The 26,190-nt window shown below is 41.0% G+C and overlaps 1 pseudogene across 1 annotated transcript in view; it reads left to right on the plus strand.

The window, feature by feature from the left end:
• Positions 1-200: 200 nt before the first annotated feature.
• LOC311011538 (galactosylceramide sulfotransferase pseudogene) overlaps positions 201-26,190 on the plus strand; it is a 39,210-nt pseudogene continuing 13,220 nt past the window's right edge. Inside the window, exon 1 of the transcript in view lies at positions 201-483. The product of the transcript in view is annotated as a galactosylceramide sulfotransferase pseudogene (transcript). The remainder of the gene's footprint in view (positions 484-26,190) is intronic.

Raw genomic sequence — 26,190 nt, forward strand, 5'->3', positions numbered from 1 at the left:
GTGCAGACATTAAAAGATTTAGCAGAAAGCTATGGTGAACATAAAAGTTTTCAGTCTAGTTTTAAAATATATAACATATAACATATATATATATATATATATATATATATATATATATATATATATAATATATACACATAAAAAAAATATATAAAGAATACCTTCTCTCTTGGGAAATGTGAAATTTGGGCTAACCTGAAATGGTCCTCTACCCACTAAATCTGCCCTGGATGAATCTGAGAGGACTGATGGCCAGTCAGCTGGATCAATTGGTTGACCAAAAACTGGCTGCTGACCTTGTAAGCCTGCAGGAGAAGAAGATGGCCCTGCTGCTCCCTGGTCAGGTGGTTCTGAAGATGGCCCTGCTGCTCCCTGGTCAGGTGGTTCTGAAGATGGCCCTGCTGCTCCCTGGTCAGGTGGTTCTGAAGATGGCCCTGCTGCTCCTTCGTGAGGTGGTGCTGAAAATGGCCCCGCTGCTTCCTGGTCGGTGGCTCCAAAATATTTGAGTATTGCTCCTGCAAAGACAAAACTCCTCAGGTTACCAAGCAAAATAGATCCTTAGCAAATATTCATACTATATAATTGAGTTATGTTACACTAATGGAGAAATTCATAATCTGTTTTTACATTAACCCCTGCAATATACAGCACAGTGTTCCTTTAAAGCATGCATCCAATTTCAAAGTTGTCACTTTTAAGCAGTTTCAAAGAGTTATAAAACAAAGACAAATGACTGATGAGCACTATGTGATATTGAAGGAATATGTTAGTTTATATTTCACACAGTATTACAAAGTGGACTACTTGTCTAACTGATGATCTGGTCTTAACTTTTGTTCTCTGGGCAGACCTAACAGTCCTATATAGTATTGTTTACTTTATATTGACTTTAATTTGCGTTATTATGATTCTTTTGAATAAAACAAATACATCAAAAACATAACTAAACTGTAGGAATGTAGGTACATTTGTTCAAATTATATTGTCACAATAAATATTCTAATAAATGTGGTAAAGAAAGACACAACTAGCTCAGTAGAGTTAATAATAATCCACTCAGAGCAATAATACACTGCTTCAATAGTCCATAATAATCTACAATAGGCCTAATATGTATTAGTGTTGTTTAGCACACTTCACATTAGAGACCTATAAACTGAGGACACACTAAAACAATCCTGAAGTAATGTTAAGTGGCAAATATTGAACAGCAGAGGAGGTCTATGATGGAACAGCAGCTCCCACTGGACGAGGATCCAGCAGACATGACAGACATCTGCCTGACAACACACCCTCCCTCACTAATGTAATGCCAACATGCTGGACCTGCTATAATTCACCAAAACGGGTGTCACTTTAGTCAATCAGTGTTATGACATTCACATGTGACATACATTTTATTTTCGCCCTCTCCTAAAGCAAACACTTAAGCTATCAGAAAAATTCGTCATTTAAGCTAGCCCCTCTGCCCCACATAATGAAAAAAAACCTTACCTTTATCCTGCGAGCGTTTTTCTTCTTCTAGTTTCTTTTTTTTTCTTTTTTCGGCGCCAGACGAATACGCTCGTTTGGATGCCATGCCGTGAATGACCTGAACCTACGGCTCGGCGCAATTCCCCTCCCCCTCCTAGTTTAGTAGTACTGGTCGTCATAGCAACGCGGCTTGGTAGACAGCACATCTGACCAATCAGCAGGCCATGTGCCAGGTACTTTTCGCACCTTTTCCTTCGGGTCCTTCCACAGGTATTGCAGCTGGCCTTGAAACTTGAGGGGGCCCCCCTGGTGGCGCGGGGGCCCTATGCGCTCGCATAGTCCGCTTATAGCAAGAAACGGCTCTGCTTGAGAGTGCACATCAGGTCCTGTCAGAACCTGACTGTCCTTGGCAGATACCTTTAGCTACACTCTCTATGAAATCTCTAAGAAACAAAAGCTTAAATATCACTCTGAGATGGAGCGGTGCACCTCAGATTGCCAGGAGCTCCGCAGATTGACCCCCGTCTTACACACTGCTGCCACTGAGGGGTCATTAGAGGTGGAGAAATTCTCTACTCCAGTGTCTGCTCTATCTGATATTCAACCAGAGAAAAGACATGGCATTTAAGGTCTTACTAATGTAAATGGCTAGCTCATAGAGAGATAGGAAGGAAAATACCTTTTTCCCTGTTGTAAATAAGTATTATTTTAATAATAGGAGCCAGAGTTGAATTATTATTTTATATGAATTATCAACACATTCATAGGGGGCTGTATTGTAAAGAGTGCTGCTATAGGTGAATACATACGTACAGTGTGTGAGGTTGACTAAGGTAGAGAAAAGGTAATAAAGATGGTGGGGCCAAGATTTTAGTAAAGAGTTGATTTTCAATTAAGAAAAATTGCAATGTTAATGCTTATTGTGGATCCCACCCAAGACAGGCGTTCTCTTGTGTTTGCATTTGCTGCATATCTAATTGCCACAGCTGCTTCTCCATCTTTATTGCTCGTTGTTCAAGTTTGATTTAAAGAGAATTCAGAGAAAATGTACACCTTTGTGGAGACAATGATGGCATTTTCCCCTCTCGGATTCACAGGGAGGCTTCCATACCACAACACATTCCCAGCTAACACTGTTTACACTGTTTTGGAGCCGCTAAAGAGCGAGCGTATGGTCTGATAGTGAGGAAAACATTTGCAGATGGACACATTTCCGTCCATATGCTCCCCCATATGCAGAGCAGCGAAGCACATTTCCAAGACCCTGCACGCTTGCTGCAGACTGTACATCTGTAAATCCCTGTCGACCTTTAAATCTGTCGACAAACTCAATCTAAATCTTTATTGCTTATCGACGCACTCTGTTGTCGCATTAACTTCTTGCAATAATGTCAGTTCTTCATTTGCTCAGTTCTCTTCGATTTGTTCTTTGTCCAAGGGGATCCTTAATTTGTCATCCCATCTCAAAACTCACACTGCCTTATTTAGCCAGCCTACCTTACAGGAAGATGGAGAGGCATTGATGCCTTATACAGTGAGTTAAGATATAGATTTCCACTGAATATTTTTGAGAGGCTGTGAAAATACCACCTGGTGGTTGCAGCCCAAGTTTGATCGAAGAACTGCAATCTGCTTTTGATGTTGTTTGGAGGAATCTCTGTGAATTGAGACTTGTACAAAATGTTGACAAAACCAAATTGATTTGCTCCTTTTTCCCCTAGAATACAATCTGTCTTTTGAACATAATATCTCAAAAAAAAAACCTCGGCAGCGAAGTCGTAGCAGCAGCCTGACTCGCCAAATGTTTTATCACACAACCATCTGAGAAACCACTATTTGAAACTGTTTGAAAAAGGCACTTTCAGCTGTGTGATTGCATGAACCATCCATCAATCACACCGTTTTTCTCCTCTTTCTCTTGCTTATTTGCTCTTCTTTCAATGATGACATCACTGGTGCTATTGTAACATATATGCTAACCTCTTCAGGAGCCTCTCCATGTCTTGCACACATCTAAGTCACGCTTGTAGGGAGTATCAACAATGTGTATATAAATGAGGTATGAATACCAAGCGTAACTGTTACTCCTACAATTCACGATGGAGTTACTGAGCTGGTCACTGAATGCTATCGACAGAGTATTCTCAACACGGCGTGCGGGTTCTGGTGAACCTGCGTGCCCGGATGGGACCTTCATGTCCGGCTACATCATGGATGGTTGGGGAAAGTGGAGAGTCATCTGTCTTGCCACTCTGGATGTGGAAGACGTCGAGGACGTGTACTTGTTCGCGTTCATGACAACTGGAATAATCGCCTTGGGATGTGGAATCTTCATGCTACATCGGAAATTGAGAAAGATCGCCACGGAGATGACCAGTGTGAGGGCGGACAACGCCACCACTCGGTCTACTGTGGTCGGGATGGGCTCTGACATCTCTGCAGTTCGCGATTCCACGGCACTGGTGCGAGTTGAAGTGGCCACTAACCGGGAAGAAATAGTGACCAATCGGTCAACCATGGTCGGGATGCGCTCTGACCTCTCCGCACTTCGCGAGTTCCCTTCACGGAAGCGAGCTGAAGTTGCCAATAACCGGGAGGAAATGGCTAAATCGAGGGCTGCGAGAGCTGCAGATGACAGTGAGGATTAATAAAAAATTAAAAAAAAGGGGGGGGCTCCCACACCATCTCAACAACTAGTAGCTTCACTGGACTTTTATTTTTATCTTTATTTTTATTTTTTATTTTTTATTTTTAATTTTTCTTATTTTTTGCTTGTTTTTCTTTCCTTTTTTTCTCTTTTCCTTCGGACCTTGTTACATGATGAGACTGCTGCTCAATCGTGATGAATAAATATGGACATGTGTGCAGACACACACGTAATCTGTATGCACTGGACTTCAGCTCTCTGTACCACCTACTGCTGTAACATGTTATGTCAAATGTCACAAGAAAAAGTAAAAGTTATGTAAAGTGAAAAATGCAATGATAAGAAAAGATTATGATGACGATTTTCTCCTGTGGGTAATGGGGGCGGGACTAGATAAGCCTTGGCTTCTCCCGCTTTCCCTTTCGGCCATGTTGTATTTTACTATGTGAACAAAGATGTGTGATGATGATTTAACAGACATGCCTGAAATCGGTCCGCGCACCGGCTTGCCGTACACAAACTCATGATTCTCGCATGATATTACAAGAATGAATCTGCTATTCAAGGTAACACAAGTTCACCTTCATTGAAAATGTTAGATTCAGTACCTAATGCTAACGATTTGTCTCTAATTCTCTGCACACATCACTGTTTGTATGCGAATGTGCGTTTGCTTGTTTTCTACAAGCGTAGAACAGGACATCGGTACCTCTTTCTGTGTAATGCCATATTAAACAAACGTCCTTATCAAAGTTCTTTTTGATGCCTAGATGAGCTACGTCATTCCTCAAACCCGCAGCGATGAAAGTTTTGGTTATTATTTCTCATCTTGGTGTGAGCTAAAGAGACATTTTGAACTTATTTTATACGCATTCACGGTTTTAAAAACATTATTAAAAATAATTTGAGCACCGAGTACACTCGTCCTGACACTGACTGATATTTCTTTGATTTCATTTGATTGGCTGGTTTCTTGTGTTTGTTTTTAACGTTTTGCCGTTTTGTGTTTTAAGCCTCTTATTTGGGTTTTTATGCCTGCTTTTGTGAAACTTTTACACTAATGGCTTGGCCAGATGGCAGGATTATCCTGTCTAACTTAAGGTTATATAGATTTTAAAAAAAAATCCTTTTCTTTGTGATAGCCTCTTTTTTCTTTGTGTGTGTAGGATTTTCTTTCTCCGTTTCGTATGACATGACAGCAGGCGAAAGAAATTGTTTGGACAAAAAGCTCTAGTGAGTATTTACAGCAGCAGAACAGTGTGTGTGGGACTGACTCAAAATGAGCTGCCTGTCTTCACGGTAACAATGCAACATGTCACCCAGATCAACAGTGTGGCTTATTGATTTGTTTTTAACCATTATTTGGAAAGCAACAGCCGTCAAACATTTGAAATTGTCAGCATGATCCCTCAACATCGACAACAAACACATACTAAAAGTTTTTGACACAGAAAACTCAGCGTGAAACAGGTTTTGCTGATTTTGAGAGATGAGCGGAGGTGTGCTTAATTGATCTTTCCTAAGAGATGGAGTTCACCCTTGGGGTTGTTCCTCTCTTCCCCAATGTAGATGACAAAGTAGATGAAGCAAGCTTCCCCCATTTTTTCCACTTCCCTTTTTCTTTTGCTTAAAGAAACAGAAACAAAAGCTTTCTGATGTGGTTATTCCCTCTACATTTGGCATTGTTCTTTGTTTGAGGAAGCTCCTTCAGCAATATCTGCAGGCAGGACTGAAAAAAAAACAACAAAAAAAACACCCAAAACGCCAGGAGAGCCTTATATAACAGACTCAGATGGTATCCAAACAAAGCAAAAAGGCAAAAGAGGTCTTTTATTGTGAAGCTGACAGTGCTCCATAAAGTGGGGGACGATGTTACAACCTGATGCCGTGAGATTGGACACAGGAGACACTCAAATACACACATGCAGGTGTGCACACGTGTAGAGAAAGACACACATTGTTCCCGCCATTTCTTTCTAGTACAGGCGCATTTGATAAACCGCAGCCGGAGATAAAGAGATGACACGATGAGCCGATTCTGTCATCCTCAATCCCTGTAACCATGTATACACGTGTGTGTGTGTGTGTGTGTGTGTGTGTGTTATATGTGTGCATCCTTTACTGAGAAATCTTCTTGTGATCTGTCACAGTGTCTGCCTCCCCCAGGGTTACACTGCAGGGTGCCATGTGAAAGAGGGTCTTTCACTGCTGGCAACCCTCCATCAAAGGCCGAGCATGAAACGGGGGAGAGGAGAAGAGGATGGCTGCAACATCACACCTTTACTTTGTTGAGTTGTTATGGTTTGTTCAGTTTCAAACGGCCTTATTTTAAACAAACCACGGGCTACAAAGTACACGTCACGTAGACTGAGAATACAGAACCCAGGTTTAGCTGCGTATATTAATGTTGGAGACACTTACAATACAATGAATACAAGCAGTGCAAGCTTACAAGCAGTTGAAAGGTGACAACATTCCCCTACGGCGTTGTGTTTTGTTGTCCATGTCCTGTTTGTTTGGAATTCTTATCACAGGATGGGAAGATCGGGCACCTTAGAAGTTAGCACTAATTTGTTGATTTAGTGCCTCGTTTAAACACCTGTAGCATTGATTTTATCTGCACGACCAAACCAAACCAGGAGAGTGAAAAGCACAGTTTGTATAATGAACTTCAGTGAATGAGAGCAGGCACTTTTAGAAATCCTGCTCTCAGGAACACACCAGATCAAAACTGTAATAGCTCATTTTCAAAGGAAGGAGCGATCATAAAAGCTCTCTCTCTCTCTCTCTCTCCCTCCCAATCGACGAATACAAAGGCTCATTCATACGCACAAAAAAAGTCAGAAATGTAATAATGGAAAAATGTGGATGTGTGAAGAAAGAACATGTTTCACAGCAGATCTGGAGACACCCCGGAGGTCGTGTAGGCACCATGATCCCACTGTCACATTCGCTGCTTGAAGCCTGTTCTCCTTTAATGATCTCAGTCGTATGATTCCTGTTCAAGAAAGCCCAAATAAATCAGTAATGGCTTTTAAAAGAGACGAGGCATAAGTGTCATTTTACTTTCACATCCTTACAAAAAGTTCATACATGGAGTCCACTGCTTGTTCTGTACAGAATGTACATACTGAATGTTAATGGAGAACAACAAGTGTCATAAATGTTATACTCTTAAACATTAAATCCACAACTTTCGCCTTTAGCATGCATCAAAGAACGTGTATGAAAAAAAAAATACTGTATCGATGATATGTATTTCTCGACCCTCTGCACACGGTGAAAAGCATACGCAGCAAGCATATCTGTTACACTAACAGACATAGATTCCATTATTTTTCTATATCAACTTTCGCCCTTGAAAAGTGCTCTGCTGCCAACACCCCGCCTTTGCACTCACTTAAACCCGAGCGGATGGAAATCCAATCTTTCTCATCCACTCAAAAGTTTTGGATCAAGGATCAAGTAGGTCTTGTGTCCTCGAGATGCTCGCTCCCATTGTAAATGAGGAACCCTGCACGGATGCAGTTACTTTCACTGAAGCGCCGCAAATAAAAGACGTCTTCCCACTCTGGCAGGGCAGCCCCTTGTTTGACACCAGAGAGTTTAAAAATAAGTCTGATCTTACTTCCATCCAAATCTAACAGACTGAGCCATGTGTGTGTGCGTGTGTGTGTGTGTGTGTAGCCTGCAGCAGATAGCCTCTCACGGTCGTTACATCACCTCCTATCTCACATCGACCAAATACTGACTCTATTAAGTGTGTGTGTGTGTGTGTGTGTGTGTGTGTGTGTGTGTGTGTGTGTGTGTGTGTGTGTGTGTGTGTGTGTGTGTGTGCGTGTGTCCTTCTCATTTCTCCTCTTTTCCTGCATGTGGCATCTAATACCCTGGATTGCTGTTTAATTTAGTGTATTGATTGTTGACAAAGAGGCGAGTGTGCGTCCGTCACTCTGTCAGTCCCCCGGTCTGTGTGTGCGTGCAGGTGTTTGCTTTTTGTGCGTTTGCTATGCAGATGGGGAGACGCATCTAAAAAAAATGCCTTTGACTTGCATAGAACAGAATAAATAAAAATAGTTTGAATGCAGTGAGATCGGTGTCATTTTTTTCCCACAACACGGCAGCAAAAATAGAATAATAGATGCAAAGATATTTAAAAGTATAACACACAGCCACTCATTCAATGAATGATCCAATGGACTGCACTTATAAAGTGCTTTACAGAGTGCTTCCCTTAGTCCAACACACATTCTCACACAGAGGTGGCAGCCGGCTACAATCCAAACCACTGGGAACAATTTGGGGTTCAGTGGCCAGGAGGAGCTGGGGATCAAAACACTGACACGGTTTCACCCGCAGCCAAAAAAGTAGTCATAACATTTGGAGAACCTCCAGTAAAAGATCTGAGAACATCTTCCACCAGTGCAATATCTAATATAGTTTAGACCAAGCAGCTGAAGTTGAACAGACCTCTTTCAGACTGAGAGGTTGTGGAGGTCAGACCTACAATCAGTGTTTGCTGTACTTCAACCAGTCTTTCCCCACATTAACAGGATTTCATTTGCCATAACCATGTACTTTCATAAGGCTTAACTATACAGTTGTTGCCACACACAGTTAAAAATTAGGAATTTAAAAAGATTGATGTAAAATTATTTTGCAGTTGATCATAATCAGTCCAGAGGGTTTTTCTGCAGCAGCAGAGTTACTCTCCTTCATCCTTGAACAAAAGGGACACAAACCAGATACTTTTCAGGCGTCTTTAATATTCCTGCAGTTTGAGCTCAAAAGGAAAACTTGCAGTTCTATTTGGACTGCTTCAAATATCAGAATAATTGAGAATGTGGATCATCACTCGCCTACTTAAGTGAGCGTGATGCTTTATACAGTACTACAGTTTTGAAGGATAACAGAAAAAGAAAAGGACGAAGACATAATTGAGAGGCAAATTTTATGGAATCATACTGGGAATGTCAAACAGACTGTGTTGCTTAGCAACCACTTTAGAAATCTCTCATTAAAAATAAAATATGTATTCAACATTTATGTTCTCTCTGTTTCAAGCCGGGGTGTTTCGCAGTCCTTTTAAGAGCAACAAGCCATTTAAGGCCGAGGATTTATACTTTTATTCTGTGTGCCCTACAATAACGGCGCTGAGCTTGTCTCCAATCATTGTGCACATTGAGTGGCTTAAAGCCTAAATATATGTTACATTGTTGCTCCACTTTAAAAAATGCACGCTTTGATTGGATCTATGTGAGGTGAGTATATCACATAAGCCTGCTTTTCCCCTCTCAGCCTTCCTTTCTGCATGTGGAGCTGGCGCACCGAGAATGTGACTGACAGCTTCCAGCTGTTTTCCTCAGACTACTCGGCCTGATTTCTCAATTAACCTGGATTTGGATCAGTGATTCAAAAATCCAGCTGAACTCAAGTAAGCTGCTTCTTTGTTTTAGAGAGATAATGACGTTTATTAGCTTTGCCAAGGAGGTCATATCTCACCACTGTTGTTTACTTGGTTTTTCTCTCGGCACGAACCTCCAAACAGTGCCGATCCAAAAAAGGTTACAAATCCGTGTCAGAAATGTTGGGTTTATGTACAAAAACAGCTTGGTTAAGGTTAGAGAAGAGTGATAGTTTGACTTACACTTTGATTTGTATGAAAATTGGAGCAGCACTGTCAATACGAGGGTAATCATTACTCTTCTGTGTGAGATGTAACCTTGGTTCGCCCACTGATTCAATCAGTTCAGTCCTATGTGCGTAGACATGATTTGGTCAGACTGATTTGATGCTTTCGACCACTATTTCACAATCACTGCTTCATCATTGTGATTGTTTGCTGTGTAATTGAAAAAGAGAAAAAGAAAATTGTTTGTGCACCATCTGCACTCTGAAGGTTTTCTGTCTGCTGGGTTCTGAAAACAGTGACTGCTGATGGTGACCGGAAAGACCAAAAAAAAAAGAAGGAAAAAGTTCAGAAAAGTCAGGAAACATGCCGGAGACACAGATGGAGAAAATGAGTGCGGCTGCCACAGAGGCAGAGATACGGAGACTCATTGGATGCTATTAAAAGTTTAGAGGCAGACAGAATGAAACAATCCAGAAATGAGAGTTTAATGAAGACATTTGCCACTTGTCATATTTATACTTCTGCATCTCACTCTTTCTTCCCTATTCCTCTCTCTTAACTATCTCTCACCCCATTCACAACACACAGACTATTGACTTCAAGACACAAATAAAAAAATAAATTCACGTTCAATAAATTCATACATGCAAGCTTGCTCATGATTGCGATGAACATGGAAACTAATACAAGAGGATTTCCCGGAGAGGGCAAGGGACTGCTTTCACATTAATAACCACCCAGCTGAATTAGCTCAAAGTTTTTCAAATCATTCTCAAAAGTGCGATAATGAGATTACATCACACACACACACACACACACACACACACAGAGGGAATCACATACACACTATCACAAGTTTCACTCATTTAATCAGCCTCGGTGTTTGAAGAGCTAATAGTCGGTTTATATAAGATGTAACAGTATACAGAACAATCTTTCAGACAAAAACAAGTGTACAATATCATGAACACACACACACACACAAACACACGCTCTGCTGCAATAATGATCAAAAAGGTGTTTTGCTCCTGCTGAGATCTGTGAACAGAGATGGGGAGCAGGAAGAAGAAAGGGAGTATGGTGATATGTGGTGGTGACACACTTTGCAGCCTTTCATGAAACCTTTCTTCACAATGGTCCAGTAACGGATGTCCACATGAAGATGTCTGTGATGGTAAATACGTTTAATGAACATGATGTAAAGGTTCACTATGACAGTAAAAAGCCTTCAGTCTCAGGGTCATTGTATTATGTTTCCTCACTGTCACGACTTACTGGGACACGTGAACAGAACAGAGCCATCATAAAAGTTATTAAAGTCAGATCATCTGCTGTGGAAAATGCCTATTAGCATCGGGTCAAACACTTCTGCTTCTGAGTCGTGACCACTAAGTCTCCCTTCTCTTACAGTTCAGCGTGATTAATTAGAAACAAGTTGAAGAGAAACATGTGATAATAGGGGGTCAGTGTATTGACCATATTATTGACGGTGTGAAAACTGCAGCAATATTGATGGCTCCACAAAGAACAGGGCTCATTATTTGCCCTTCAACACACTTTGTTGCATTAATAAACCAGTGTGTCTCAGAGGCCAGCCTGCCAAAGTTTATCTTGTCCACGGTGCCAATTGTGCTGCTACATGTAGTTGATAGTATTTATTGTAAGTACTTACAAATAGCTTTGTGTGTGTGTGTGTGTGTGTGTGTGTGTGTGTGTGGGTGTGGGTGTGTGTGTGAGAGAGAGGGAGAGAGAGACCATCAGTGCATATACATACATATATTCATTCTATCTATATTTTAAGCTCATTCATGCTCTGGCCTTCAGGTGGTTCAACCTGCTTTGAATGATTTATGTGTCACTGAGGTTTTTTGAATCAATAGCTACACAGCAGAAGATTGCTTTACTGTAACAAGCATTATGGATTATGATAAGTCAGAGATGCCAGTTATGTCCGGTTTGTGTGCTGCTCTCTTCACTTTGAAGAGAAAATTACCACACACACACACACACACACACAAAATATCATTCTATAAAGACATTCCAACCACACTTTTCACTAGTACATGCCTTTTTCGACATATTGCAGGAGCACTGATAAAACTTTGTCCTTTCATTACAAGGAAACCCAAATGAACCATTGTTAATGTAATAATTACAACAACAACCATTACACTTATAATTATGAATGTAAATAATGGATAATTGTTTTGTTATTCATTGTGTCCCCTGTATAAACAACTTGTGTCAAGGACCTTTATCACAGCAGTTAAACCACAGGTGTCATTAATAACATTAAAATGGCTGCTGTCCCGTTCCAGACTCAGTGGTTGTGCATCCTGGTTCATTGTCTAATCAGGCAAATCAAGTGAAAACACCTGTGATTGGTATCGTAGCAGAACGGGTTCACTTACCGTAGCTCAGTGTGTGGCCCCCAAAGAGCCCCTTTCATGAATGCGAGGGCTGTGAGAAAGGACGACTGCAGCAGAAGAAGCTCAGCGGATGCTATCAGTGAACTACAGTATAATATCTATTACAACTTCCACAAATGAATATCCATGAGCTAGCGAGTGTGCTAACTAGCTCGATAGCCAGCTAGCTAGATGCTAGACTTTTTAAATCTGTTGGTACGACTAGCAGACTACCACACTTTACATCTAAACGGATACAGAGGAGGTTATAGGAGGTTGTAGGCAAGAAGTGTCTTTTCACGGCGTTGGAAGCTGTGCTGTCTGTGGACTCTGGGACAGACCGGGACTTAATCAATCTCTGACATTTATAACTCAATTCGAGTGCGGTGGCGGTGGTGCTGCTCGGCTGCGACCTGGACTACCTCATGCTACCTCGTGCTACACAGTACGTGGCACCATGCCGTGTACTACACACCATTAGGGTCATACTAATGTTTGTCGTATTTGTATCATGTTGTTTTTTGTGGCTGCAGGATGGATGAAGTGCCCGAGACAAATGCCCCACCTTGTGGTGCAATAAAGTTAATCTTCGGCTTAATAAAAGTTAGGCTACCCATTAATTGTAAAACATAACTCCAAACACTAGTCAATCTGTATAATCTTGACATGCCACATGCCTTGTCACATTTTTACTAGTATAGTGTATTAAATCCAGGGCATTATTAATTTCCGACCTATCCAAGTGTAACTATTTACTTTCTTATATGTATTTAGTATTTTGTGCAGCAATTGTCACAACCGTTACTGTAGTGCCTATGTAGTCTGTAAAAGTTTCACTTGCTTTATGCAAATATAATACCCGAGGACTCCTTAGGCAACTTTTTAAAATAGCCATATCAGTTTAGATTTGTATATAATGAGAAATAGTACACAGAGTCATACAGTAAATCAGCTGTTGCTGCAGTAACAATATGTCATGCTAAATTTTCATGTAGAAAAAAGTTAAACAACTGATATCTGAAGCCAGTCAGTACAGATAAAGCGTGCAGTCAACTGTTCCACTTGGATTTAATAATCTCATTATACATAATCTTTTCCTGTTTTCCTGTGTTATCTCATTAAGTCATTTTGACAGAGTCTAATGAATAGTGCTGTGAGAATGTAAAAACATGTCTTGTTTGGTAAAGCAGATTTGTATTTTGTGTTTATAGTTTACTGTCATACATACAAGACATTAATTCCGCCTAATAGGTAAAAGCCTGCTCAGGTAGAAGTTACTTTTTATTCAGCCTCCATGACTGCAGAATGCATATTTGATTTGTCAGGTGTGATTGTTGGCAAATGTGCGTGGGACTGTGCAGGCGTAATTCACTCAAGAGATGTCAATCAAAATATCCCTCAAATTTACATACTGAGATTAAAGCTGCAGGCGGGGGAAATGTTTCTTTTTAAACAAACAATATTGGGAGCAGAATTATACGTCTTCACTGCAGATTCGATACAGTGTTAGACTAGTTGTGCCTAATTAGGCATCTGTCGAACACCACTCTTCTGATAGACCAAGTGGAAAGCTGACACTGCGGCTCACAAAGTTTCAATGCCGTTGCCTCCCCTGCTCCTCGACTAAGCTGGCAACATATCTCAGCAACCGGCTCCAAAGGAAGGATGGCCCGGGTGATTTCATGTCAATGGTCACATGAAGCTAAACACATCAGCAATTTCATCTACAAAAGCTGAATATCTATATGATGCCAAAAAATGATAGAACATATTATACAAGGTATTTTGAATACATTAAAATATGTATTCATGTCAACAGTGTTCACATTTATATTCCATATTTTTCATTTTTACTGTCTTCGGTGTAGTGTTTTATTTCTTATGCTAGATTCTGAATGAGCATACAAGGACTGTTCTTAAAAGATAATCATATTTAATAATGATAACACTGTTGTTATTTCATACATGCCAGTAGAGCTGATGGGAATGAGATTGTGAAATAGTGTCAGTGAGTGGCAGAGGGCGATGGGGATGAGGTGATGCCTCGCACCGGTGGAGCTTGATATCTGGGTTTGTGTTGCCACCTCATGGCCATGAGGGGTACAACAACATGACAAGGCAAATGCGTCACAGGCATTTGGGTTATTTGTGACTGAAAATGAGGGTAGAAAATAATGGGCTCATAACAACACAGAAACAAGCACCCTCATCAGCCAAATCACTTTAGGAAACAGTCGAGCAGAGAATCACTGCTATTACTGCTGTAGGACAAAAGTGAAGAGGCCAAACTTTTTAGTTAAATCACTGTTTTGTGCTTGTGAAACAAACACTAAAAGTCCACTTAATGGCTTCAGAACAGTTCTACCTCTGTTACACAGCCCTGAGAAAAACATGACCACTTCACTTTGATGAAACCTCTGGTTGAACAAATGTGACTGTTCTCAAGGTACCATCTTTATCAGGTTGTTCCAGCTTTCTACCATGTTAACTGGAGCAGGGCCAACTGACAATTTGCTATAACAAGAAAACGTGAAATCTTGCTTGGAAATCATGTCTGACAACTCCAAATATTACATAACTTCCTTGGATCAATGCATTCTTAACAGCTGCTCTAGACTCTTTGATGTTTCCATTTGTCCTCAGCTTAGTGGAGTTGAAGACCATCTTAAAATGGGCTCAAACTACTTGAGAATTGGGCCAATTTAACCTGATTCAGCCCTCCCGACAATCGGAAGAGAATTCCTGTCTGACAGCAGCGAACCAAATGTGAGGCATTCAAAGATCCCTCCCGAGTGTTTGATATCTGGATTATTTTGTCAGTAATCACCGAACAGGAACACAGTACGCAGAACAAGACAAATCTACTTTGTAACTTTTGGAAATGGCGACATCACACAACAAGGGTGCGTTGGAAAAGGTGAACTTTGTCCCTTCAGCAGATGAATATGAAAACAACCTTCCACTGTCAAACTCTCCATATCCATCATTCAAGGTCAAACACCCAATTGAAGTAACTCTCAGCACACATTTTTGGGTGGAGGGCAACTAGTTAGCACCAGCATCGACATGAGCATTGAATGAAAAGGGGAAAAAAGTGTTTTCTATTTATTAAATTGACATTGGCCTGAATTACAAGTACGGCGGTGACTTCAATGTACTTCCTCTTGCCTACTTCCACAATTTCTGCTGCATGCTTTTGGTAATTTCGAAACTAAAAAGAGATCCATCATAGATAATGGCAAACCTGGACATAATTGGTTTCTCCTCCATTATGTTTTTTTTTTTTGGATGGGAATGGATGGAATGGTTATGCTTTATGAGGAGACGTCAATCAAACAGACACTAATTTATGAACATTTGATCCAGATGCCTGACTTTTGCATAATTTTAACTCAAGTTCCACTTTTGACAGTTCTCTGGCACTTCTGCAAATTCCCAACACTTACCTTCTCTCAATCTTGCAAAAAAATGTCTCCTTCGCACTGTAATACTTACGGCAAAGAACCAACTTCCTACGCTGCACATCAAAACACATTCACCACTGATGCTGCCCGTCTCCCCGTGGCTTTATGTTACTTCGGCAGAAAAATTCCCAATGAGGTTTAACTCACTAAAGAGCTCATTTCTGCACCTGGAACAGCTTCCTTCTACAAATGTTTGTTGAACTAATACTTTGCGCTTTTAAAGATTAGACTCATAGAGACATTCATAATAAATGGGTAGTCATAATCATTTAGTTCAAGGGGGAAACAGCAAATGCTCCTGTGGTTCAGCTCATAAAATACCGGCACACACACACAAACACACCAAGTAAACTGGATGACAGACCGGTTTGCTTAGTGTGAGGTTAGACTATCAGGTGCTCCATGTCCTATGAGTCCTTATACTGCCTGTCTGCAATTCGTTACCCTGAAGTCCTTTGTACTCAGTGCGACATTGACTCTTAATAGTGATGTATTTGTACTTCTGTCTCCCGCCGATTCAATATCTGCTGTGACAATTTGGTCGGCAACGTGTTGACACAGAGATAATAAAACCTTAAAGGGACTCTTCTGGAATTTAATACACCTTCTCGTTCAGCGTGTTTTGATGATTTTCTCTTATCTTCACGCTGACAAGTCTGTTCAACAGCCACAGAAAGCAAAAGAAAAAACAAACATCTACACACGAGTATTATGAAAAAAAGGAGCATTTAAAATGTATGTCATGTCAGATGTAAGTTATCAGCTGTCAACACTAAGAAGAAGCGACAGCTCAGCTGTAAACTGTAGTGTGATGGACGGCATTCATAAAGCTGGAGATATACTTGCCTTTTAACCCGTTGCGTCGTGAACGGAATTGCTGACATACTTGTCTACGCAATATGTGTTACTGGGGGATTCCACTCAAAGCCATAACTCAGAAACGTATTTCCAACATGTTCATTTTTACAGGTTTCCACGTCAACAACGAAAATGTTACTCATCTCTCACCAAATATGAATCATTGATATTTATCAATGACACGTTATTCAGCTTCAGGTAATATTGGACATGGTCTATTACAGTAACTGGTTGACCGCCATACTGCCCCTACTGTTCATGTGCGTATTGCATCTTACGGATGCGTAGCATTGCTTTCTGAGGACGTGCGAAACCAATGCTCCAAACGGCTACATGAGCCAGCAATCATGCACATAGAAAAGTGTAGTTCAAAGCCTTTATCCTTTTCAAACTGCAATCAAGGTTAAACTCTTTGCTTTTTTTCGCCAATGGGAGTAGAGTTAATACTGTACAGTTGCTGACTGATGTTCAGAAATAATCAAAGACCCTGTCTGGAATGATTGACAGACTGGTTTTTTGCCTCCACATACACAGGTTGACAATCGACAAGGTCTTTATGTGGCTGTCACTCGAGTGTGATCAATGAGAGCGATGTGTGATGAATATTTGCTAGGCTCTCAAATCCTCTGCCTGTGTGATCTTGAAACGATTTTGCAGCCGCAGTTTGAAACGTGAATATTGCAAAAACTCCAGAACTTGCACTCAAAGTATCATCATTTCAAGGTTTTTTATTTCACTTTATCTGTTTCTCTTTCTGTTCATAACCAGCCACCGACACCCCACGACTATCAGCTCAAACACACACACACACACAGTATATATCACCATTTTGTGCCGAATCAGAACATCAGAGCCTTTTGCCTCAATATCCAACTGTCTGCTTGATGTGTTTCTATATAAAGAAATGAAAACAAACTCTTCCGCCATCGCTGTGACGCAAAAACAGAAGTGCACACAAACACAGCGTGACAAACACAGTGTGAAGGCGAAACTAATTATTCATCGCAGGAGGCAAACACATTCACATGGAGAACACACACACAGACACAAGTAGAGGGACATCGCCTTGTGCTTAACATGCTGACGATCGCCTAAATCATGGAGAGAAGAAAGTGTGTGTGTGTGTGTGTGTGTGTGTGTATGTGTGTCTGCCCAGAAAACACGCATACACACACACACACACACACACACACACACACACACACACACACACACACAATTATCAATTTCCATTTCCTCCCTTGACAATGTCAAACCACTCCACTGTGAGTGGCACTTAACCACCTTTTGCATCTCTTTGGTAATTTACAAAGCTAATTAGCAAACTAATCATCTATTGATTGTCATTTCACTCAACCTTCCACCACACAGTAAGTGGATTAGCATCCACTATATCAGAACTGGAGAGTATATCTGACTGAAAGAAGAGCAAAAGAACGGCCCTGGCAGCTTTTCTGAATGGAAAAGATGTTTAGTGTCAGTCCGTAACATTTTCATCTCTTGAATTGTCTTTTAAGTGACCATCTATCAAAGAGTGAGTTAGAACAATGGTGAATTATCATTTGACCCACAAATGAAAGTGCTTGTACTTACTGCTTTGCCCAGAAATAGGATCTCCGTGTCCGGTGACATTCCCGCGCAACATTCAAAATGAATGACTCTTTTTATGTCAGTCAGAAGCGGTTGGTCTGCCCAGCTGGAGAAGCGTGCTGCGTTTCATTGTAATTGGAAATCGGTAACTTTCAACTGCTGAATCAGGCTCCCTCTGGTCTAAAGTGTTTGAAAGGAGCAGCAGGTACATTTCATTACTGCTGACTCACAATGGAGGATCAACAGGCAGAGAAAGAAGACCATTCAACTTCCAGTCCCAAGAAAAAGAAACAAAAAACTAAATCGTAGTGAAGAATGTCAAGTAATCAAGAAACAAAGACGAGAACGAGGGAAAACGACGGTCCTCCTTTCAGTGTGGAGCATTTGAAGGCATCACACAGATGAGAGACAGAGAGGTCCCAGAGGCTCGCCTGCAGTTATATCTACCGCCAAAGAGGCCAACAGAAGCAACGTATCTCAAATATTACGGACTGCCATTTAAAGCTCTTCTCCCTTGCTTTGGCAAGAGTTTGATTGACAGATGATTCATCCAATCAACTGCCAAGTACTTTTTTTCGAACTGTGCCTGGCCTTTTTCAAACAGGTTCCAATGACGGCTTCTCAGGTGGTTTTGTGTAAGGAAACAACAAAATACTGAAGTCCCTGCTATGAAAGACAAAACAATGTCGATTGTCATGTGTTTTAGTACAAGGTCATAAAATGCCTTGGAAACGTATAATTTCTCAACTGTTTGACAGGTTGAATGGATCAAGTGTTAATGAGAAGAACACAGAACAATCTGTGGTCCCATGTTGGGTTTATTGGGGCATAAACTCCATAAACCGCTCATTGTTGATTGGTGGATTGCCTAAATTAGACATAGACAGGCCCATAAAGAGGTATAAATATAGTGTCAAGCAATCAATGTAATCAGATACCATTAGTGTCTCAATAATGGCCTGCAAATGTGAGAGATGCTAGCAAAAAGGAACAAGGGCAGTGTTGAACTGAGTAGAAGCAAAGAAAGGCATTGAGAAGAAAGGATGGCAAGAAGGAGCAGCTGAGAGGAGAAGGGGAAAAGGGAGGTGAGAAGTGAGGGAGTCTGCAGAGAAGACAAGTGAGATGAAGGGGAAGGAGTGAGATCATGTTAAAGAAAATGGGCAAAGAGACAGATGAGAGATTGAACTAAAGGGTAAAAAGGAAAAGATGGATGGTGAGGGAAGGGGGAGAGGGGAAAGCGATGGGGGGTGGGAGTTCATTATAGTAGATTGTAGATGACTGGGCTCTGTGGCAATTATCTACGTACAGTGTACGGGAGGGGAACAGTTTACTGGGCCTCTCGGGGAAGGCGGGGGTAGCTGATGTGTGTTGTCCTCCCACTGCACCCCACCAACACCCACAGCATGTGTGTGTGTGTGTGTGTGTGTGTGTGTGTGTGTGTGTGTGTGTGTGTGTGTGTGTGTGTGTGTGTGTGCACGTCTGCCTGTGTGTGTGCATGTTTTACTGGGCCACTCTTTACAGCATGCAGTCAGCACTAATTGTCTAAAGTAGATGTAGTGTTGCAGAGCCTGGGAGAGTGATTGGAAGAAGAGAGAGTACAGGGGGGATGAAAAACAATTAAGAGACAGAGATAGATTGGGGAGCGCGCGTGTGTGTGTGTGTGTGTGTGTGTGTGTGTGTGTGTGTGTGTTAAGGCATTTTCAGATTCCACAAGATGCTCCTTTGAGTCGGGGTTCAAAAAGGACAAAAACTGAACTGGAATTAAATTAATTACATTTAAATGAACCCAGTGTTTCAATCTCAATTTAATGACTAACTTTTAAGTGGATCTCAGTTAAAATAGTTTGAGCCCTCCTGAGATGAGGGGAAAATCATCGTTTGTGTGTATCAGGACCTCTCAGACATGTTTATTAGGCCACACAATGTATTACTGTCCTAAACTGAAGCTCACAAACAGTATATATGCATTTCACTATGAGTAATCTCAGCAACACTATTTACAATTCACTGAGACCGTAAAACTTAATGAAGGGCATATCAGAAATAATTAGCCAAATGAAGTTGAGGAAATTTCATGGCCTTGTCCATTATTGTATAATTTCAGGAAACCTCACCCTTCATATCAAATAGCTTACATAGCGAAGAGAAACTTGCAATTTTTTTTCTTTTTGTATTTATTTTCTCAGTATAAAGCAATCATGAATATGGCACTCAAATATTTGTTCTGCTCCCACTCCGGTCTTCATTTGAGACATTCCCCTTGGGCATGCTTTATAAAACGCTGCTGGCTAATGAAAACCTCCACGGGTTCTTCACATCATCCACTTTACCAACAAAGCTAAATTAACTGTAAATGAACTCTGTGCTGGTTATAAATGGTCTGGTGTCTGTCTCTTTCATTGACGTGCACGGACAGTTCAAATAGACAACCGTTCCATTTTAAAAAATAGTACATTTTTATATATATTTATATAAAATTACAATATTGTTCTTATATTAGTACAGTTATTTTTACGGTTCTATTCTATTCCCGTTTTACAGCTGACCAAGTGATCAGGGTTAATAATAAGCATCAACAAAGGAGCATGTGCATACAGAAGGGGAAAGGATATTAAATAAGTCTGAGTTTATGTTGAATGCGTACTACAGAAAATGGAAATGTGACAACAAAACATTAAAGGGAGGAATGACAATATGAAGATGGTGAACTAGAGATAAAGTCATAATGATAATGATGTTATTTTCCCATGTCTTTTTATTTATGCTGCAAAGACTCATCTTCTCTGTACACTACCCACTCCAATATTCTCTTGCCATATGGAACTATGCATATTAAAGAAAGAGTATTCTCAGGGTACAATCACAATCACGGTGCTAAATTTAGTGTTGTTTATCAGCATTATTTTTATAGTTTTCCCACCACTCCCTATTGTATCTATGTCAGGCCAGTCAGTCATGAGAACATTGTGTAGAAGCAAAAGCAGCACATTTAACTTTTTTTTATTTGCTTTGTCTTCTATTGGAGGATTTTCCCCTCATAAAAGATTCTAACTGCACATCACGATTCACCCACATTTGAATTCCCACTCCATTTCTGCTTCTGACAAATGGAAGGAACGATTTTAATTATTTTTCAAAAACAACTGCACTGAGCAACATGTATTTGCTGCAGGAACTAGAGTGATTTGAATTTTGGCTCTGTCTTAAGTCTAGAAACGGAAAGCTGTACAGTCAATGGGGACCTATAGTTACCAGAGCTATATCATTTATTAAGATTAAAAACGTAGAGTAATGCTGGTTCAAGATGTATACTCCATCAAGGAGCAAGACACAGAGAGGGATGGATATGGAAGAAATGGAGTACTGCATTTGATTGAAAGTAAAAAGTCAAGTTACAGGTCACCAACATTTCCTTGAAGTAAGTAAGGAGCCTCAAGGGGAGAATAAAACGCTTATTCAAAAAAAAAAATGTGTCTGTCAGGGCAAAGAGCCCTTCACCAAAGCAATTTATACAAGAGATGAGTTGAAGATGATTGTGTTTCCAGGTGACGGTAAACCCAATACTGTGTAAAAGAAATCAGTCCTCGGAATTGGAGGATCCAAAAAATGTCAAAGTTGTTTCATGCATACTTTTATATAGATTAAACTGTAAAATGTGCAGCCTTGAGGTGGGAAGTATGGTGTCAGCGATGGCAACTAATCTGAAGTAAGCAGAGTCTGTGAAGCTGCTTGGAGGAAGAAACCAGCAATAATGGCAGAAGAAACCTAAAATGAGTCAGTATTGTCAAGGAGAAACAGTATCGTTCACTGTCGGTTTTGACTGTCAGTGCCAGTCCAATTCTGTGCTGACTGGGGTGAAGTTATCAAAACATGGCAGAGAGCCTTTGTAACCGCAGATGCCACGCCTGCTGTAATTAAATTGACGTGTTTATCATACAAGTTGGTGGCATTCTCCAGTGTTTTGATGGCAGATGGCAGATGGCATGGCAGCGTGAGGTTTATATAAGGGAAGAGTATATGCAGGTCTGCAGGTCAATTTTAAAGGAAGGTCATGGAGGAAAACAAATGGAACTTTTGTTTGAAAATATCTGATCAAGGTAAATGAGAATCTTAAAAAAATGTATCAAGCATACCATGCCAATTTTAAATCCTGGATATAGTTTTTGATACTCCATGAAATGGACATCAACAAGTATTTAGGTTTGATACCCAGCCCCTGTGGTCTTGAAGCTTCTGTCAGTATCGTAATTAATAGCATATTTTGCGATTGTTGTTTGTCTTGTGATGTGAGAAAGGTGTAAAATAAATGCTCACAAAACTTTGCAATAAACACACCTGATTGAAGTAATCAAAATGGGTTTAATTAAAACATTTGTCAAAATAATTATTGAGCTTTTTGTCTTTATGTGGCAGGGAGGTAGAGAGGAGTCGGGCACTAGGACCCAGGTAGAGGGCCAAAGTCTACAAAAGGGGGCGGATAGCTCACCTGGGCCCTTCATTTCAATTGATTCACCTGAGTGAGAGCAGCTGAAGTGCCTGTGATTCTGCATGTTCGATGGGAATTCAAATTGTTTGAAGTGGTTGTTTTATATCAGCCAAGAAGCCAGTCACCTGAAGCAGCAAACCACTGTTTTTCCCATGTTTTCAGATGTTTAGTTTACTTCTTAGCTGGGGCCATTAGTTATTTTCATTGTGGGGTTTTCGGCCATGTTGAGGAGGGAAGTACAGATAGAGTAGCCATCTTGTGTGGGTGTTTTTTGTGGTTGTAGTGGTTAAGTCCCATTAGCATGCTGGGAATGAGTAAATTGGGGTAGCTCTAGACTAGTTGATTTGGTGTGCAGTGGTGACAACATCCCTTATTTAGGCAACACTCTATACTAACCCCCCTCGGCGTGCAGTTTACACCCCACCTTGGTTACTTTTCGTTTGTTTTATTTTCTTGATTTGTTTTCATTTGTAAGTATACTCAGTTTATGTTAGTCTATGGTCTTGCTGTTCACCGAGTCTATGCAGGCAAAATAAAACAATATTTTTGTATACTCAGTCTCTGGTTCAAGTTTATCCTGGGTTTACACCGAAAAGTACCTGGTCGCATTTAACTAAATTCATCCTTTTTCATTGTGACACAAATCATCTGTGATCTGTTTTAGTTTAGCCGTAGACACTACAATATCAATAGTTATATATAATATGCCAACATGTAGGCATGTTAATTGCTCTTTTTATGCCATATTTCACCATTCATTCACTCCCAAGTTTGTCAAATATTGCAGGGGGAATGTAGAATTGACGCATGATTGCTTAGCCCTGTTTATTTCTGCAGGAGAGGAGAGAAGACAGGAGTGGTGAGAGAAAATATTCAAACCTTTCTCTCTAAAGGTCCCTTGTAGCACAACACAGAGGCAACCTCTCTCTCTTATTGTAGCCATCTAACCCACCAAGACATACATATACTTTTCTACACCTAACACACACACAGCCCCCCCCCCCCCCCCCCCCCCCCACCACACACACACACACACACACACACACACAAGCTGCTATCATGGCAGACAAAAAGTCACTGACCTTTGGCGTTTGCATGTTGGGCCGGTCACTTGAAAAAAGAAACCATAAAGACTTGCGTTACTGTGATTAGTAACTGTAATGAGTTTACTGAAAATAACAATCTATAATCTAAAAACTTCTGAAAAACGTATCACATTAGTGCATCATTAAGTAATGCTTTACTGCCCAACACTGATTTCACTGTTTATTCTCCACTCCTGAGACACAATATCCACAGGGGGGAGACCAACGTCAAGACACCATGAAGCTAAAGAGAAAGGGGAAGGCTGAAAATGAACAGAATATGAGACAAATATAAACGACAAAGAGGCAGAGCAACAAAAGAGGAGCGTTACAGATCAACAAAAGAAAGGAAAAATGGAAGAGAAGCGACGGAGCAGGGGAAGTGGGGAAGAGATGGAGAGGGGAGAGTAACTCCCAGCCGACTTCAGCAATTAAGAGCACCTCGTTAAGGAAGCTCTCAGTGACTAATGGACAAGACACACACAAACACACACACACACACACACACACACCGCAGGGAATGAGTGATGGGCAGATGTAGACATTTAACGGCTTCTCTAGTGCAATCTTTGCATCCTTCCTTTCCTCCTTTTTCCTCCTATTTCTTCTCCTCAGCTTTCTCATAATAAAATCTGAAGAACATTACTTTTCTATATACTTATACCCAATATACGGTATTCCTGCCTCTCACTTACTGGTCTACACTTTTAACAGTCTATCACACCTCCCTTGGTATTATTAAAGAAGCAAGAGGTTTGCACTTCGTGTGTTTTGAAGGTCAACATCACCACTAAGAAATCCTGAAAGATGACATCATTACATTAAAATGTCTTCCTCACAGTATGTTTTATTTCACCGTTTTGTGTGTGAAAAGAAACGTATTAGTGAATGACCGTGCTCTGGATCAGACTTCCATTTGTGTAACACGTTGGCTCTGCGGCGTCTCTCAATGAGCAAGAACGGGACGATTTGTTTCCGCAAGGACACTTCGACAAGTGGACTGGAGGAGTCGGGGATCGAATCACCAAGACCACTCGCTCCGACTCGCAGCCAATGCAGCTGTTACATAACTCGACACCACAGCGATTAGTTGGTCACTGAATCTCCATTTCCGTTCTCCGTTTGCGACGTAGCAACACTGAACTGTAATGAACGCAGCATGAGTGCGTCTGGCTGCGTTCCCTGAACAATAATTCCCTGTTTCCTCAGACACATCACATCAAAGTAAGGTTCAAGAAATGTTTTCCCCATCCCGCTTTCCACCTTCTGAGCCCTGAGCGCACTACAAGTTGTCTCGTGTTGTTACGATCAACCCACATGCACACACAGGGACCACGATGGGTTGTTTGTGGCAGACTAGAAGATCACAATTCGAATCACACTCCGAGCTGGGAAGATGTTGGTGTTAGAGGTTAATAGTGCTGTCAGTAAAATAGAGCTCTAGTAATATCTAGGGCTGGCTGGGAACTACAACACTCGCAGATGCATGTCCTCCATCACCTCTAGATAGAGATAGTTTGATAGAGTACCCTAAAGAAAAGGTGGACAATGTTTCCCTTATCCCAATTTTTAATGTTAAGATACCATATGATCTGCCCACAGAATTCATCAGTGTTGTTGTTGTAAATGTAAATTCAAAAACTTTACCAGAGGAACCATATGAGGTCAACAGCAGACACATGACCAAACCACAGGATGAAGTTTTAATTATAACTGGTTATTTTAATGAAATACATCTATTTCAGTGAAGTTCCACCAGCAAGGCCTCATCTCCAGCAGAGGAAATATTACACTGAAACATGTTTACACAAATATTCCTAGGAGCTACAAAGCCCTTCCGGCCCCCGCTTTGGACAACAAAACCCCATTTCCCTGTTACTGCGGCCTACTTACACAGCAGAGTAAGTGGGTCAAACCAACAGTCAAAGTGTGGACAGATGCAGCTGCTGCTCTACAGGACTGTTTTGAATCCACAGACTGTTCAGGGATGCTGCCACCCAGTAGAACCACATCAACCTTGAGAAAAAAGACATCAAGAGTGACATCATATATTTCAGAGACAAGGAACCATACAGCATCTCCAGTGCAAGACTGAAAGCTGGCATCAAGGTGGCTGGTGATAAAAAACTGCCCAGAATATCGTCGGTACCCATCTACCAAGCATCAGTGACATTGATGACAAGCCGTGCCCGAGGAGAGTCCAAAGGATATTAAAAAACAAAACCCACCCAGCCACAGCCTGTTCACCCTGCTACTGTCTGGCAAGAGATACAGCAGCTGCCGAACCACCAGACTTCAGAGCAGCTTCTTTCCTCAGGCAGTCAGACTCCTTAATTCATCCTCCACCCTTAACCGTATAATATACTTTTGTTTTTGTTTGTGTGTGTGTGTGTGTGTGTGTGTGTGTGTGTGTGTCTGTCTGTGTGTGTGTGTGTGTGTGTGTGTGTGTGTGTGTGTGTGTGTGTGTGTGTGTGTGTGTGTGTCTGTCTGTCTGTGTGTGTGTGTGTGTTTCTTATTTTTTCTTATGTAGTAGATGGAACTAAAAAACTA

The sequence above is a fragment of the Eutrigla gurnardus genome (genome assembly GCF_963514095.1).
Source record: "Eutrigla gurnardus genome assembly, chromosome: 3".
In the NCBI taxonomy this organism is placed as follows: Eukaryota; Metazoa; Chordata; class Actinopteri; order Perciformes; family Triglidae; genus Eutrigla; species Eutrigla gurnardus.